The 17,085-nt window shown below is 39.2% G+C and overlaps 1 protein-coding gene across 4 annotated transcripts in view; it reads right to left on the bottom strand.

The window, feature by feature from the left end:
* Positions 1-15,282, bottom strand: part of EPB41L1 (erythrocyte membrane protein band 4.1 like 1) — a 418,010-nt gene extending 402,728 nt beyond the window's left edge. The window contains exon 1 of one of the 4 annotated variants that reach the window (XM_053715999.1): positions 14,919-15,282. The gene's annotated coding sequence lies outside the window, so the exon portion shown is untranslated. The remainder of the gene's footprint in view (positions 1-14,918) is intronic. The other 3 variants (XM_053715997.1, XM_053715935.1, XM_053715962.1) reach the window with 3 other exon arrangements.
* Between the last annotated feature and the right edge of the window lie 1,803 nt (positions 15,283-17,085).

Genomic DNA, 17,085 nt, shown 5'->3' with positions numbered 1-17,085 from the left:
CTAACGCCGGTTCATAAAGCTCTTAACTACTGTACCCTAAAGTACACTAACACCCATAAACTACCTATGTACCCCTAAACCGAGGTCCCCCCACATCGCCGACACTCGATTAAAATTTTTAACCCCTAATCTGCCGACCGCCACCTACGTTATATTTATGTACCCCTAATCTGCTGCCCCTAACCCCGCCGACCCCTGTATTATATTTATTAACCCCTAACCTGCCCCCCACAACGTCGCCGCCAGCTACTTAAAATAATTAACCCCTAATCTGCCGACCGCAAAGCGCCGCCACCTACGTTATCCCTATGTACCCCTAATCTGCTACCCCTAACACCGCCGACCCCTATATTATATTTATTAACCCCTAATCTGCCCCCCACAACGTCGCCGACACCTGCCTACACTTATTAACTCCTAATCTGCCGAGCGGACCTGAGCGCTACTATAATAAAGTTATTAACCCCTAATCCGCCTCACTAACCCTATCATAAATAGTATTAACCCCTAATCTGCCCTCCCTAACATCGCCGACACCTACCTTCAATTATTAACCCCTAATCTTCCGATCGGAGCTCACCGCTATTCTAATAAATGGATTAACCCCTAAAGCTAAGTCTAACCCTAACACTAACACCCCCCTAAGTTAAATATAATTTACATCTAACGAAATAAATTAACTCTTATTAAATAAATGATTCCTATTTAAAGCTAAATACTTACCTGTAAAATAAATCCTAATATAGCTACAATATAAATTATAATTATATTATAGCTATTTTAGGATTAATATTTATTTTACAGGCAACTTTGTAATTATTTTAACCAGGTACAATAGCTATTAAATAGTTAAGAACTATTTAATAGTTACCTAGTTAAAATAATAACAAATTTACCTGTAAAATAAATCCTAACCTAAGATATAATTAAACCTAACACTACCCTATCAATAAAATAATTAAATAAACTACCTACAATTACCTACAATTAACCTAACACTACACTATCAATAAATTAATTAAACACAATTCCTAAAAATAAATACAATTAAATAAACTAGCTAAAGTACAAAAAATAAAAAAGAACTAAGTTACAGAAAATAAAAAAATATTTACAAACATAAGAAAAATATTACAACAATTTTAAACTAATTACACCTACTCTAAGCCCCCTAATAAAATAACAAAGCCCCCCAAAATAAAAAATTCCCTACCCTATTCTAAATTAAAAAAGTTACAAGCTCTTTTACCTTACCAGCCCTGAACAGGGCCCTTTGCGGGGCATGCCCCAAGAATTTCAGCTCTTTTGCCTGTAAAAAAAAACATACCATACCCCCCCCCCCAACATTACAACCCACCACCCACATACCCCTAATCTAACCCAAACCCCCCTTAAAGAAACCTAACACTAAGCCCCTGAAGATCTTCCTACCTTGTCTTCACCATCCAGGTATCACCGATCCGTCCTGGCTCCAACATCTTCATCCAACCCAAGCGGGGGTTGGCGATCCATCATCCGGTGGCTGAAGAGGTCCAGAAGAGGGTCCAAAGTCTTCCTCCTATCCGGCAAGAAGAGGACATCCGGACCGGCAAACATCTTCTCCAAGCGGCATCTTCGATCTTCTTCCATCCGGAGCGAAGCGGCAGGATCCTGAAGACCTCCAGCGCGGAACATCCATCCGGACCGACGACTGAACGACGAATGACTGTTCCTTTAAGGGACGTCATCCAAGATGGCGTCCCTCGAATTCCGATTGGCTGATAGGATTCTATCAGCCAATCGGAATTAAGGTAGGAATTTTCTGATTGGCTGATGGAATCAGCCAATCAGAATCTAGTTCAATCCGATTGGCCGATCCAATCAGCCAATCAGATTGAGCTCGCATTCTATTGGCTGATCGGAAGGTGGAGGCGACGTTGTGGGGGGCAGATTAGGGGTTAATAAATATAATATAGGGGTCGGCGGTGTTAGGGGCAGCAGATTAGGGGTACATAAGGATAATGTAAGTAGCGGCGGCTTACGGAGCGGCAGATTAGGGGTTAAAAAAAATATGCAGGGGTCAGCGATAGCGGGGGCGGCAGATTAGGGGTTAATAAGTGTAAGGTTAGGGGTGTTTAGACTCGGGGTACATGTTAGGGTGTTAGGTGCAGACGTAGGAAGTGTTTGCCCATAGGAAACATGGGGCTGCGTTAGGAGCTGAACGCTGCTTTTTTGCAGGTGTTAGGTTTTTTTTCAGCTCAAACAGCCCCATTGTTTCCTATGGGAGAATCGTGCACGAGCACGTTTTTGAGGCTGGCCGCGTCCGTAAGCAACTCTGGTATCGAGAGTTGCATTTGCGGTAAAAATGCTCTACGCTCCTTTTTTGGAGCCTAACGCAGCATTTGATTAAACTCTCGATACCAGAGTTAATTTTATGGTGCGGCCAGAAAAAAGCCCGCGGAGCGTTAACAGCCCTTTTACCGCCGAACTCCAAATCTAGGCCTCAATGTGATACTTGCACTGATTATATCGAGATCATGTTGGACAGGGCCGTCTTTAATATTGACTGGACTCTGGGCAAACATTTTCTTGCCCCCCCCCCATGGATTTTTAACTCTCCACTGCTGGGCTAATCATTTAAAAAAAATGAAATAAATTGCAATATGTGAGACTGGACCCTAAGCAGTACTAATAAGTAAATAAATATATAAATTCCTCCACTGTGGATTCATTTAATTTGCTTTTGAATGTGATTCTGGTGTGAGGTTAGTTGGTTAAAGAGATTTAGGGCAGCCAACAGGAGCAAAGCAAGGTAAAAACTGAGGAGGAAGCATGGAGGTGCAGACAAATATAAGTTTAATGACTAGAACAGCAGAACTACTATGGGAAGCTGTAAAATCTGAGACAGAGCAAAAACAAAAACTATAAAAATAAACCTTGCCTTAATGTGTAAAGTATTAGCATGACACTATACATCAGCCACAGCAGCACATGTCACTTCTTTGCTAGGAACACCCTGCACTAGACAATTCTGCATGGGGAGGGGCGTGTGTGCACTCACTTATTCTTCCCACTGACACCTTTCTACAAAGCACTGTTACCCTAACAAACTTCAGTTAGTTGATCTTAGGGCCACAGCAGAAAGAGCAAGGCTAAGGGGACAAGCAGACTGGATGCTGTCTGCCCAAGGCTGCATGGATACAGTGTGAGAAGAGTCATACAGCCTCAATACTGAAGAGAGCAGTGTGTGCAGCTGCACAGATGCTCAAATCCTCATGTGTCTGCAGCTCCAGCTTTCTGCTGCATGCCCTACAGTCAGCCCTACCCAGAAACAATCCCCACCACCAGAGCAGTTTCCTGGTAACAGTGGTAGCCCCAGCAGGAGCTTTTCTGATGCATTGGGATTGGCTGGATGCCAAGTTAGGGCTTAGCATTCAGTGCTGCACTGTGCACATCTAAAACAGCACATGACAATAGCTTGGCATGTCACATGACACCGGCACCGTCTGGCACAGTTTCTCACAAATAAATATAAGCAGAGAACTTTTGACTGTGACAATATTAGGACTGACTGTGCCCCCCCCCATGTCACATGACATCAGCATTTTTTTAGGACTCTTGGGCCCTGGGAGCTGCCCCTTTTGCCCTGTGTTAAAGACGGCCCTAATGTTGGAGAGTCACAATTGAGAATCAGTAACATAAATACTGCAAGCAAGCAAGTCGGATAACCGTCCGGAAAGTCCTGTATCGTCCACTACACATTTCAAGGAAAACCTCCTCTTTCTTAGGTGGCTGAGAAAGAGGAGGTTCTCCTTGAAACACGGAGTGGATTTTCCAGCTGGTTATCTGACTTGCTTGGTTGCAATGTTTATGTTATTGACTGTCGACTCTCCAATATGATCTCGATATAATCAGTGCAAGTATCACATTTTAGTATAAGTATTTGTACTTTTTTGTATAAACATTTTTTAGCACTGTATATTTGATATGTTTTATTAAAAATATTTTTAAATCAAAATTTATTAGTTGACAAAATATTATTTCTTTCCATAAGTGCGTTTTTTTATCACCATTTCTTAGCAGGGAGATATTTGCTTTCAGAGTTACCAACTGGAGTTAGAAACTGGAGGGAGAAACTGCAATCCCCACTAACAGGTAATCCTCACTAACTGTACACCTGCACAATGCTGTCCATGTCTGTTCTGCTCTTTCTGTCTGCCGGTCTCCTAAAACTCCCTGAATGTCCCTATAACAATAACCCCCACACTATCCATAACGCACCCTCCTCATCATTCCCTATGGTTTTCCTCTCATGAACCTCTATGTCTCTTTAGAAACACTTCACCATCTAACTCTACTGTCTCCACTCATATCTGCACTTTCACCTTCTCACATTCCCACTACTGCTTGATGCTAGTGACATCTCTCCAATCCCTGGCTCCGTAATAATCACCACACTTCTACACTCTCGCTCAATCTCCCACAGTAAATACTCTAGGTCACGCAATCCTAACATTCTTATCTCCATTACACCACAGCGTTTATTCACTTTCTTTTTCTGTGATCTCTGGAACGCTCGTTCTATCTGCAACAGACTTACAACAGTTCATTCCCTGTTAGTTTCTAATGATTTCAACCTTTTAGCAATTACCGAAACCTGGCTATCTTCTTATGACACTGCTTCCATTGCTGCTCTCACACATTGTGATCTCCTCTTTAGTCATACCCCTAGGCAAGGTGAGACACATGATGACAGTGTATTGATCCTGCTCGACCTCTCCTGCATCGATATGTACCTACCTCCACTCCCATCTCTCTTCTTCTTCTTCTTCTTTGAAGTCCACTGCATTCACCTTTTCTCCCCCCCTCTCTCTCTCTCAGAGTGGTAGTGGACCAACCACCCAATTCCTCAACAACTTTTCTGCCTGGCTTCCTCACTTTCTCTCTACAATACTCTAAAAATCAGGGGCTTCAACATCCCCATTGATAACCCATCTGCCCCTGCTGCTTCTAAACATCTTTCACTCACATCCTCCTTCAGTCTCTCACAGGCCACCCTATTTCCTACTCACCATGACAGACATTCTATTGACCTGGTATTTTCCTACCTCTGATCTATATCTGACTTCACCTGTCGCCCATTTCCTGTTTCAGACCACCACCTGCTCGCCTATAATCTTAATATATCAGTTAAACCCACTTCTCGCCCACGCACCTAGAAATCTGAACGCTGTTGATCCACTTTATTTTTCAAAACATATTTAACATCTTCTCCCTCATACTTCCACTATAACCTGCCCTGATCTTGCTACAGCCCACTACAACAAAACACTCTCCTCTGCACTAGACACTCTTGCTCCTCCCCAACTGTGGAAAATCCCACACCTTCAGTTATAGTCAAAGCACTCTCAACAAATGTGCTACTTGCAAAAATGCTTCTGCACTGCTAAGCGAGTCTGGATTAAATCTCGCTCTAAACCTGATTTAATCCACTATAAGTTAATTCTTCATTCATACACATCTGCCATTCACTTAGCCAAGAAAACCTACTTCTCTTCTCTTATATCTACTCTTTCCTCAAACCCTAAACCACTATTCTCTACTTTCAACTCTCTCGTCTCCCCACCTGCACCACCCCCTCCGTCTGTTTTTAGTGCTCAAGACCTGGCAGACTACTTTTTAAACAAAATACATACTTTCCGAAGAAACACCCTGACATTAACCTGCAATCTTCCAACTGCACCCCTAAGTAAACTCATCTGCCTCTCTCTGCAGCTTCACTCCAGCCACAGAGAATGAAGTTTGTTCCTTACTATCTTCCTCACGCATCATTACCTGCCCACTTGACCCTGTCTCTTCCAAGCTAATACCTTTTTCTGTCTTCCACCTCACTCCTGCTCTTACTCACATCTTTAACATATCCCTTTGTACCAGTTCATTCCCATCTTCTTTCAAACATGCAAAGGTCACTCCCATACTCAAAAAAAAACTCCCTTGATCGTAATTGTCTTGCAAACTACTTCCCCATATGTTTGCTTCCACTAACATCAAAACTTCTGGAAAAACTAGTTTACGATCACCTAACCTTCTTCCCGTCCTCCAACTCCTTGCTTGACCCCCTGTAATCTGGCTTCTGCCCCCAAAACTCAACTGAAACTGCCCTCACCAAGGTTACTAACGTTCTTCTATCTGCTAAAAGTAACTACTCTATACTTATTTTACTGGACCTCTCAGCCACCTTTGACACAGTTGACCACCCCCTCCTCCTACAGACCCAGAGCTATCTTCGTTTCTGTGACACAGCTCTCTCTTGGATCAACTCTTATCTTTGTCACAGGTCCTTTTCTGTGTCCTCCTCTTCAATGCCTATGCCTGTTGGAGTACCTCAAGGCTCTGTCCTGGGTCCTCTGCTCTTCTCCATTTATACTTCTTCACAGGGTAAATTTATCAAGAGCCATGGCTTCAAATATCACCTCATTCTGATGACACCCAGGTCTACCTCTCCACCCCTGCTCTCTCTCACTCTTTCTTTTCTCACGTCAGTGACTGCTTATCTGGCATTTCTTTCTGGATGGCCTCTCACCACCTAAAGATTAACATGTTTAAGATTGAGCTCCTTCGAATCCCCCCTCTAGCTCCACTACAATTTCTGACTTCTCTATCACTGTTGATGGCATCACTATTTACCAATCACCCCAAGTTCGCTGCCTTGGAGTTACACATGACACCAACTTGTCCTTCATCCCCCACATCCAATCGCTCTCTTCATTTTACACAGCCATATTTCGTTTGGTTATGGAGCCTTTGTCCCATTGGATCATATTGGGATTCTAATGTATATAGAGTAAAATAAATTGTTATCTAATTGTATACAATGTACTCTCATGTTTGTTTACCTCTTATCTATTTTCTTAATTTACTGCAAATAAGGTTTATGTACTAATACTAAAAATCTGAAGCCCTGATTTAGCTGTTGGCTTTAGCCAGAAAGAACATTATCTGACAACTTTAAGGTTAACAATGTATACATATGGGTCACGTCAGACCATTTACCCACAATACCACAATAAAAGGCTGGCAATTTTTCGACTCTGTAGGGGAGGAAGAAGTGTCTGTTAAGATTCTGTTATGGTATTCCTCTTGAACTAACTACTTCACTATTACTATTTTCCAGTTCTCTCCACTGTGTACATCACAGCCAACTTCACCAATCCTCATGCTTAAATGATCTGGTTTAAATAGCAGGTAAACATGGCACAAAGGAACTATATTAATGTTCCAACAAACACAAGAGTTTGATCATTTTTCTGCAGTTATTTTAGAATTGCTTGTGGCATAAAATATAGATTCTATTTTACTGTTACATGCTCTGAGGCTTCCCACATCAAGTACACCAGATAGCCTTTTAATATCTTAATGAAGTAGTGGCACTAAGCCAGAAACATAGCCTCTCTTACTAGTCTCCTACCCCTTTAGAATTGGCCAATCGTTTCCAGGTATTTTCACTGATGAATTAGAGTGGGCTTCATTAGGCTCCATAATGAAACTAAACCATGCATGTTACAAAGTACAGACAATTTACAAGAGTCAGTACTCAGAAAATTATCCAATTTCTCATATCACTATGAACTTAATTTGAACATGGCTCCAGAAAAACACTTAGGGACAGGTTCAACGTCTTTAGCCTACTCCTGCATAACAAAGGCACAGACACCAGAGAAATAAAAGAAATCCCAGAGTCTTGAAGAAGATACTTCAGACAGTTAATTGCGTCTTACCAAATACTGTTTGCGTGAAAAATCCTGACCAAGATCACCCTAGATTACTTCATAATGCCCAAGGTCAACCCCGTGATTGCGTCTTTAAAGAGACATAAAAACCCAAAATTTTCATTCATGATTCAAAAAGATCATATAATTTTAAAGGGACAGTCAAGTCCAAAATAAACTTTATGATTCAGATAGAGCATGTAATTTTAAACAACTTACCAATTTAATTTTATCATCAATTTTGCTTTAATCATTAAGCATTCTTAGTTAAAAGCTAAACCTAGGTAGTCTCATATGTTAATTTCTTAGAACTTAAAGGCCGCCTCTAATCTGAATGCATTTTCACAGTTTTTCACCACCAGAGGGCGTTAGTTCATGTGTGTCATATAGATAACATTGAGCTCACACACGTGAAGTTACCTAGGAGTCAGCACTGATTGGCTAAAATGCAATACTGTCAAAAGAACTGAAATAAGGGGGCAGTTTGCAGAGGTTTAGATAGAAGGTAATCACAGAGGTAAAACATTTATTTTTATAACCGTGTTGATTATGCAAAACTGGGGAATGGGTAATAAAGGGATTATCTATCTTTTTAAACAACAACATTTCTGGTGTTGACTGTCCCTTTAAAGAGACACTGTACCCAAAAATTTTCTTTCGTGATGCAGATTGAGCATGAAATTTTAAGCAACTTTCTAATTTACTCCTATTCTCAAATTTTCTTCATTCTCTTGGTATCTTTATTTGAAATGCAAGAATGTAAGTTTAGATGTCGGCCCATTTTTGGTGAACAACCTGGGTTGTCCTTGCTGATTGGTGGATAAATTCATCCACCAATTAAAAAAAACTGCTGTCCAGAGTACTGAAACCAAAAAAAACTTAGATGCCTTCTTTTTCAAATAATGATAGCAAGAGAATGAAGAAAAATTGATAATAGGAGTAAATTAGAAAGTTGCTTAAAATTCCATGCTCTTTCTGAATTACACAAGAAAAAAATTGGGTTCAGTGTCCCTTTAAGCAATTTTCCAATTTACTTTGATTATCTAATTTGCTTCATTCCTTTGTTATCCTTTGTTGAAGGGGCAGTAATGCACTAATGGGAGCTAGCTGAATGTCAATAACAAGAGGCATATATGTGCAGCAACCAATCAGCAGCTTCTAAGCCTACCTAGGTACTTTTCAACAAAGTATGCAAAAGGAACAAAACAAATGATATAATAGAATTAGATTGGAACATTATTTAAAATCGTATTGGTCTACCTGAATCATGAAAGAAAAAATGTGGGTTTCATATCCCTTTAAGATTGCCAAGGCAAATTCCATTCTAACTAGTGACATTATTTTAACATAACAAACAGACATGCAAGTATTTAACGCATTTACAGAACCCTTTTGCAAACCCTTTTGCTGGTGCTAAACAGACACAGCCATTGAGACAATCAGCAGCAGCAATAATGCAACTTGTCAATCACGGTCTGTGTCTGCTCAGCACCAGCAGCTCTCTGTGGCTTCTGAGCAATACTTTAACTATGTCTTTAACTCTGTTGCGGCAATTAAACACATAGATTTTGCACTACAATAGAGCTTGCAATTTTAAGCAACTTTTAATTTATACCTATTATCATCTTTTCTTCGTTCTCTTGGTATCTTGATTTGAAAAAGCAGGAATCTAATCTTTAGAGCTGGCCCATTTTTTGGTTCAGCACCTCGGTAGCGCTTGCTGATTGGTGTCTAAGTGTAGCCATGCGCTACCCAGGACCTGAACCAAAAATGGGTCGGCTCCTAAGCTTTACATTCTTGCTTTTTCAAATGAAGATACCAAGAGAACAAAGAAAAATTGATAATAGGAGTAAATTAGAAAGTTGCTTAAAATTGAAAGTTTAATTTTGACTAGACTATCCCATTAAAATAAAAACATATAGCACCCAACGTAATTGACCAGAACAAAAATATGTTTATGAAAGGGATACATAACCAATCTCATAGTCAGGATATATGTATGTATATCATGGTTCTGGGTAAATACACATTTGTGAAACGCTAGGATTGACCATTGGAACAAATAAAGGAGACTTTTATTCATGAAGTATAAAATACTTCATGCAGAAAGCTCTTTAATTTGTTTCAAGCGTTCGCCGTTCTGAGCTGCTAAAGAAGCCCACGGCAGAATGATGTTTTGCTTAAGAGGTGACGTTTTCACCTCTTAGTCAATAGCCGTGCAGGAAATCCGGCTTGGCCCCTTGTGGTGGCGGATTTCTTGCACGCTATTTGCTAAGAGGTGGAAACTTTCACTTTAATACAGAATCCGGAGAGGAATACATCAACACATTGGGTGAGCCAATGACAAGAGCTAGCTCCCAGTACTGTATTGTTGCTCCCAAGCATACCTATGTATGCTTTTCAGCAAAGGATGCCAAAGAATTAAGCTAATTAGATAATAGAAGTACATTGGAAAGTGCTTTAAAATTGCATGTTCTATTTTCATCATGAAAGTTTAAAGTGATTGTAAGCTTTAAAGGGACAGTCAACACCAGAATTCTTGTTGTTTAAAAAGATAGATAATCCCTTTATTACCCATTCCCCAGTTTTGCAAAACCAACACTGTTATATTAATACACTTTTTACTTCTGTGACTAACTTGTATCTAAGCATCTTCTGACCGCCCCTAATCACATGACTTTTAGTTATTATCTATTGACCTGCATTTTAGCCAATTAGTGCAGTGTCTGCCGCCACTAGCCACGGGCGTGCTCACAATGCTATCTATATGGCCTACATGAGCTTGCTCTCCCCTGCTGTGAAAAGTAAATAAAATAGAGGCGGCCTTCAAGGGCTTATAAATTATCATATGTGCCTTCCTAGATTTGCTTTCAACTAGAATACCAAGAGAACAAAGCAAAATTGTTGATAAAAGTAAATTGGAAAGTTGTTTAAAATTACATGCCCTATTTGAAAAATGAAAGGTTTTTTTGGACTTGACTGTCCCTTTAATAGTGTAATCCACAGATTATAACAATATTTATAAAACCAAGGGCACTTTAATTAATTAAAACATTTAAAGACGCTTCCTTTTTAAAATATTTACCATTGCGCCGTTCCTCCGCCCGCATCTCATACTTCTTTTCTGTCTTAAATGACTAATCCATGTTCATCCAATGCGGCGTGCCACACAAGCTGGACCCCATGTGGGGTACGCAACCATTGGATAAAGCCAGATTCATCATCTAAGACAGAAAAGAAATATGAGATGCGGGCAGAGGAACGGCACAATGTTTACCATCACTAGATGTTATATATTTTTAAAAGGAAGCATCTTTAAATATTTTAATGAATTAAAGTGCCCCTGGTTTTATAAATATTGTGAAAATCTGCATATTACACTAATACATTTTACAATCACTTTAATTTTGACTTTATTATCCCTTTAAATAAATATTCAATGTTCAATGATCCTTTGCCACTCCAGATGAGGATAAAGCTATTGAACAGATAAGAAGCAGGCATACACGCTTATGCTCTATTCATTAGCCTTATCTAGAGCAGGGAGGGGGGAAAGATGCAACTTTGTGTTTAATATAGTAAAAGAAGAGAATTTGTTTAAAACTAAAATGCTGTTATGAAATAGAGCATTTGGGTTTTACGTTAGAATGTCCCTTTATAAGCATTGCATTGAGGTTATTCCCCGCCTCCTTCTAGCCATGGGTGCCACAATGTTAAAGGGACATTATACACTTATTTTTTCTTTGCATAAATGTTTTGTAGATGATCTATTTATATAGCCCATAATTTTTTTAATTTTTTTTAAATGTAGTTTTGCTTATTTTTAAATAACATTGCTCTGATTTTAAGACTCCTAACCAAGCCCCAAAGTTTTATGAGAATACCGTCAGATACCTACTCCAGCTTGCTCCTGTTTGTGTAAAAGGTCTTTTTATATGCAAAAGAAGGGGGATGGGGGCGTGTCTTATTTCCTACTTGCAGTGGGCTTTCCAACTACCTTTTCAACAGAGCTAAACTGAAAGCTTCTAAGTCAGTTTTTAAACAGTTTTATACTGGATATGTATATCAGTATCTGTGCATCTTATTCTTTATAGTAGTGTCTATTACATGCAGTTATATGAAAATTGGTGTATACTGTCCCTTTAATATTAAGCTTTCACTACTTTCCAGTGCTGACCTGTTGGCATATGTGCAACAAATCTCCTATACCTACAGAAAAACCTAGGTGCCATAATGGCAGCATCAATAAATAGAGGGAGGTGCATGAAATATATTTCTGTTTAGGGTCTTTTTGAACAACCTTATCCTATTGATCAGAAAAAAGTAAAGAAAATAATAGGTGTTTTGTTTATTAAATGGATACTACTTCCCTGAATAAACCAACGTTTTCTGAGTCCTGGGACTAAGGTGTAAACAATCACACACTTCCTGTTAGCTTCACTTTAAATGTTTTCAATGTTTAACTGCTTCTTTTTCATATACAGAATATAAAAATTGAATATACTTCAGCGCTGCGGAATCTGTTGGCGCTCTACAAATAACCGATAATAATAAAATAATACTTTTAACTAACAATAATTATACAAAGAAATACTTAGATGTGAATATTTGTGAGTTTATAATATTGTTCTTTGTCAGATTATTTTTTGTATAAACCTCAGTTCAAAAAGGAAAAAGGATTTCCACAATTAATGAGAAATTGAGAAACAACTGTAGAAGTTAAGGCAACACCCCCCCTCTCAGATCCGCCTCCCTCTACTATATTGTAGTTTATGAGGGAGTAATCTTTACAAATGTACAAAACAAACAGTGAGGAGGACATGACCCTTTAACCCGACGGATAATAACATTTATCAGTCTGTGAGTCTTGTGTAAATGCTTCTTTATTTGCAGTTTAGAAGAAGCTTTATGCACAAATCACATTTCAGAAGAAGAATGCCAGATTACAAAGAGGCCTTTCAGAGATTTCTACTAAAAAAGATACATATTCAGTGGATCCCACTCCCTTATCTCTTCCCCCACGCACACAACTAACTTGTCCTACCACCTCCCTCCAGATCCAGTCATGCCTCTTGCTGTCAAACTCACAACATCACGCTGAAATACCAACAGATTCTTTTTTTGCCAAAGGGGATATTTAAACATGGCTGACGCTGTGAATGAGCCTTGTAACCTCAGTTGCAGACAAAACCTACAAATAAAAATAAATTCTAGACCAAGGCTAGACTCTTGGCTTTTAACCTTTAGGATTTTTATATATAGATAGATACACACACACACATATATATATATAAGTGAAGTAGTTAAGGCCTTTCAAAATTAATAACTACGAGAAATAAAACTATCAAAAAAAATATTTTACACATTTACACACTGCTATCGAATCACCAGTAAGAACTAAAGTTATCAGTTCCAAAAAGTATACTATATTATATTTATTATTTAATTTTTATAATAAATCATTTACACATAATCCCCCCCCACACACACACACATACACACTTTGTGATAAAAAAATAAATATTATTGTATATTATATATAAATGATGTAATATACTAATTTTGTTCTAAAATTAAAAACATTCATGCAGAAAAAAATAATTTCAATAATCGTTTTTATTAATAATGTATGAGTTATAATATTATAATAATATTGCCTCATTAATCATAACTATTATGTCAACATTGTGTCTGGATATTTTATATTTTTATGATTAAACAGATGATAATTACAAGATAGAATGTCCCAATTAATTGACACTGATTTTACAGATACACTGACCGGATACTGAAAATATAGTGGCATCATATGTGTTCATTTCAAAGGATGTATTTATTACGTAACAAGGGCACAATCAGCTATGGGAGAAAACCATTTTGTGTGTGTCACACCCTGTGTGTGTTACTGTACAGAGAATATCTCCAGCGATTGCAAAGGGAGTGGTAGGAAGATAGTGTGTACAGACTGAACACTGTACAGAGAAAATGTGACTACAGTATAGTGTGCATCACTGCCTCTGAGTGTGTATGTACTCTAAATGCAGTATAGTAAATATGTGTATGTGTGCCACAGAGTGGGTGTGTATTGTCAGGATTAAATATTGAAACATTAAAAAAAAAAACCATAAAACCTTTTGTCTTAATTGTCTTAATTGCACAATAAATATGTGTGTTATTTGTGTTTATGTATATTCAGACTAAGCATTGTACAATATATGTGTGCATATATATATGTGTGTGTATGTATATCATGTGTGTGTGTAAATGTATCTGTGGGTAGCCTATGCACTGTGTAACTGTCTGTCTATGGTCTGATGTCTATGTGTGTCTCTTTAAATATGTGTGAACAGAAGGATATGTGTATTGATGCACACAGTTTTGTGCAAGCTGTATACTGCTAATCATAAACTGATCTCTGTACAACAGTCATCTGTCCTAATTATATGTATGAATATATGTAGCCAACACAGTACTACAGACAAGTATGTGTGTGTGTACACAAAGGTATATTTGAATACATTCATTGCATCAAGTCCAACTATATATTAGAGCACATTTGAAAAAACCCAATGCACACAAGCCATCTCATCATATATTTTGGATAAAGACACTAAGATATATCAATGTTATCAGAGTAAACATAAAATAATCAGCACATAGCACAGAACACACAAATAACACAACTAAGTGTATCACAAGAAAAACTAGTGGCAATGCTGCAAGCTGTTTTACGTGTGTATTGTATTTTCGCCTTACAGAATGGTGTGTATCTTTAGGTATGTGTATTCATCTATCTACATAAGTAGGCATGTATATATTCATACGATAAGGCAAATATCATGACACAGATTTGTGTATACCTACACACACAATAAGGCACCGGAAGAGAGGATAAAGAGCAGGGAGGAGTGGATGACAGATGGATATATATGTGTGTGGATAGACAGATGTGTGCTGGATTATGTTAGTGTTTGAGATGTGCAGAATCTAGGATAGCTGGCGATAGATGGGCATGAGAGGTATGAATGGGCGAGCTGTCATTAAATCAGACATCTACCCCCTGTTTAACTCATTAGACACAAAAATGGGCCTATTAAATACTGCACAGCACGGAATATGATAGGCAAATTCATATACATATATAAATCTGTAAACGTCATAGCTCCTTACCTGTCAGTTGAGAGTGCTTTACAGGGGTAGACTGTCCCTCAACGAGCCATAGTGATTTTCTAGTGCATCTTCCAAGAAAATTGTGAGGTGGGGCAATTGAGCAGGGGTAAGAAAAAGGGGAGGGAAAGGATGGGTGGAGGGTAGTACACAGCCAATACCTCCTGTTTTCCTTCAGCACGTTCTTTCTTGAAATAAAAAGGAATGGGGGATGTTGATGCAGCAGGGCGAGAGACAGATACTGCAAAGGTAATGCTTGCAAGAAGAGGCTGGGCTGTGCAGGAAAACAAGGAGGTTGGAACAGAGAGAAAGAGAAAGGGGAGAGGAAGGGAGGGAGAGAGGGAGGGAAACAGGAGGCTGGACTCAAGAGCAAAAGATCCAGCCTACTGAGAGGAAGAAAATGATTTTTTTTTACTATAGAGAAATATATGTAAAATATGCCCCACCTAGTGTGTGGGATTGGTGGTTTAGTCTGAGAGCGCTGTCACATTGACAGAGACTGGCCTCTGCTGATTCATCTCAGTTTGACAGCAGCAGGAGGGCGACGGGGTTAACAGTCTCATCTGGATTCCGGAGACTCACAATAACTGCAATCAAGCTAATGGGCTCTGCAGCTGAACTGCTGGCACCCACTGCCACAGTGACAGGGACACAGCCTCACCCACTTACTGTGTACAGAAATGTTTATATAGTGTCTGTGTATAGGAACTTAAACATGTTGCCAGTGTTACATGGTATATAGGTGACATGTTGGCATCTTCATTCGGATACTGTATGTACATTGCTCATGCTGTATACTAACAAATTAGAGGATGCAATTTAATCATTATAATAATGGCCCTTTAAATTGCTTAATTGTTGCATTACTGATGCTAGCTTACTACATGTTTAAATGGGCATTACACTGCTTGAGACTGAAATATAAAATGTTTAATTATATGTGATAAAAAAATTGCAATATACTTATTTTGTCCTCCTTTTCTGCAATTTAATTCTGAAAATTGTGTGCTTCCCTTTTCCTCTTAAAAGGGTAGACTCAAGATTTAACAGTGCTATACAATGTCATTGGTTGCACATTTTAGTGACCCAGTTATAACTATCCCCAACTGGCCTCAGCAGAGAAGGGAACCTCAGTTACATGATGTGAATGCCTATTGCTTTAGGGACACTTTAACTTTACAAAATTATTCTTAGGCTTATCTTTGCTTTGAATACATTACATTTATTTAGTGTCCCTTTAAGCCCTGCAAAGAGATAAACACATTGGTAAAGTCCCACTCAGAAGTTGCAATTATTAGTCCTAGTCAGTGCTTTGCAGCTCCCAAGCGGGAACTTAACTATCGGCTAGATTTAGAGTTTTGTCGGTAACGACCCGCGTAGCTAACGCTGGCTTTTTTCCCCCCGCATCTTTTAAATACCGCTGGAATTTAGAGTTCACAGAAGGGCTGCGTTAGGCTCCAAAAAGGGAGCGTATAGCATGTTTACCGCCATTGCAACTCTCAATACCAGCGGTGCTTACGGACGCGGCCAGCATCAAAAACGTGCTCGTGCACAATTCCCCCATAGAAAACAATGGGGCAGTTTGAGCTGAAAAAAAACCTAACACCTGCAAAAAAGCAGCGTTCAGCTCCTAACGCAGCCCCATTGTTTCCTATGGGGAAACAGTTTCTAAGTCTGCACCTAACACCCTAACATGTACCCCGAGTCTAAACACCCCTAACCTTACACTCATTAACCCCTAATCTGCCGCCCCCGCTATCGCTGACCCCTGCATATTTTTTAACCCCTAATCTGCCGCTCCGTACACCGCTGCAACCTACATTATACCTATGTACCCCTAATCTGCTGCCCCTAACACCGCCGACCCCTATATTATATTTATTAACCCCTAATCTGCCCCCCACAACGTCGCCGCCAGCTACCTACAATAATTAACCCCTAATCTGCCGACCGGACCTCACCGCTACTATAATAAATGTATTAACCCCTAATCCGCCTCACTAACCCTATAATAAATAATATGAACCTCTAATCTGCCCTCCCTAACATCGCTGACACCTAACTTCAAGTATTAACCCCTAATCTGCCGACCGGACCTCACCGCTACTCTAATAAATGTATTAACCCATAAAGCTAAGTCTAACACTAACACCCCCCTAAGTTAAATATA

The sequence above is a fragment of the Bombina bombina genome, chromosome 1 (genome assembly GCF_027579735.1).
Source record: "Bombina bombina isolate aBomBom1 chromosome 1, aBomBom1.pri, whole genome shotgun sequence".
Lineage (NCBI taxonomy): Eukaryota > Metazoa > Chordata > Amphibia > Anura > Bombinatoridae > Bombina > Bombina bombina.
This window is presented reverse-complemented; position numbering and strand designations above follow the sequence as displayed.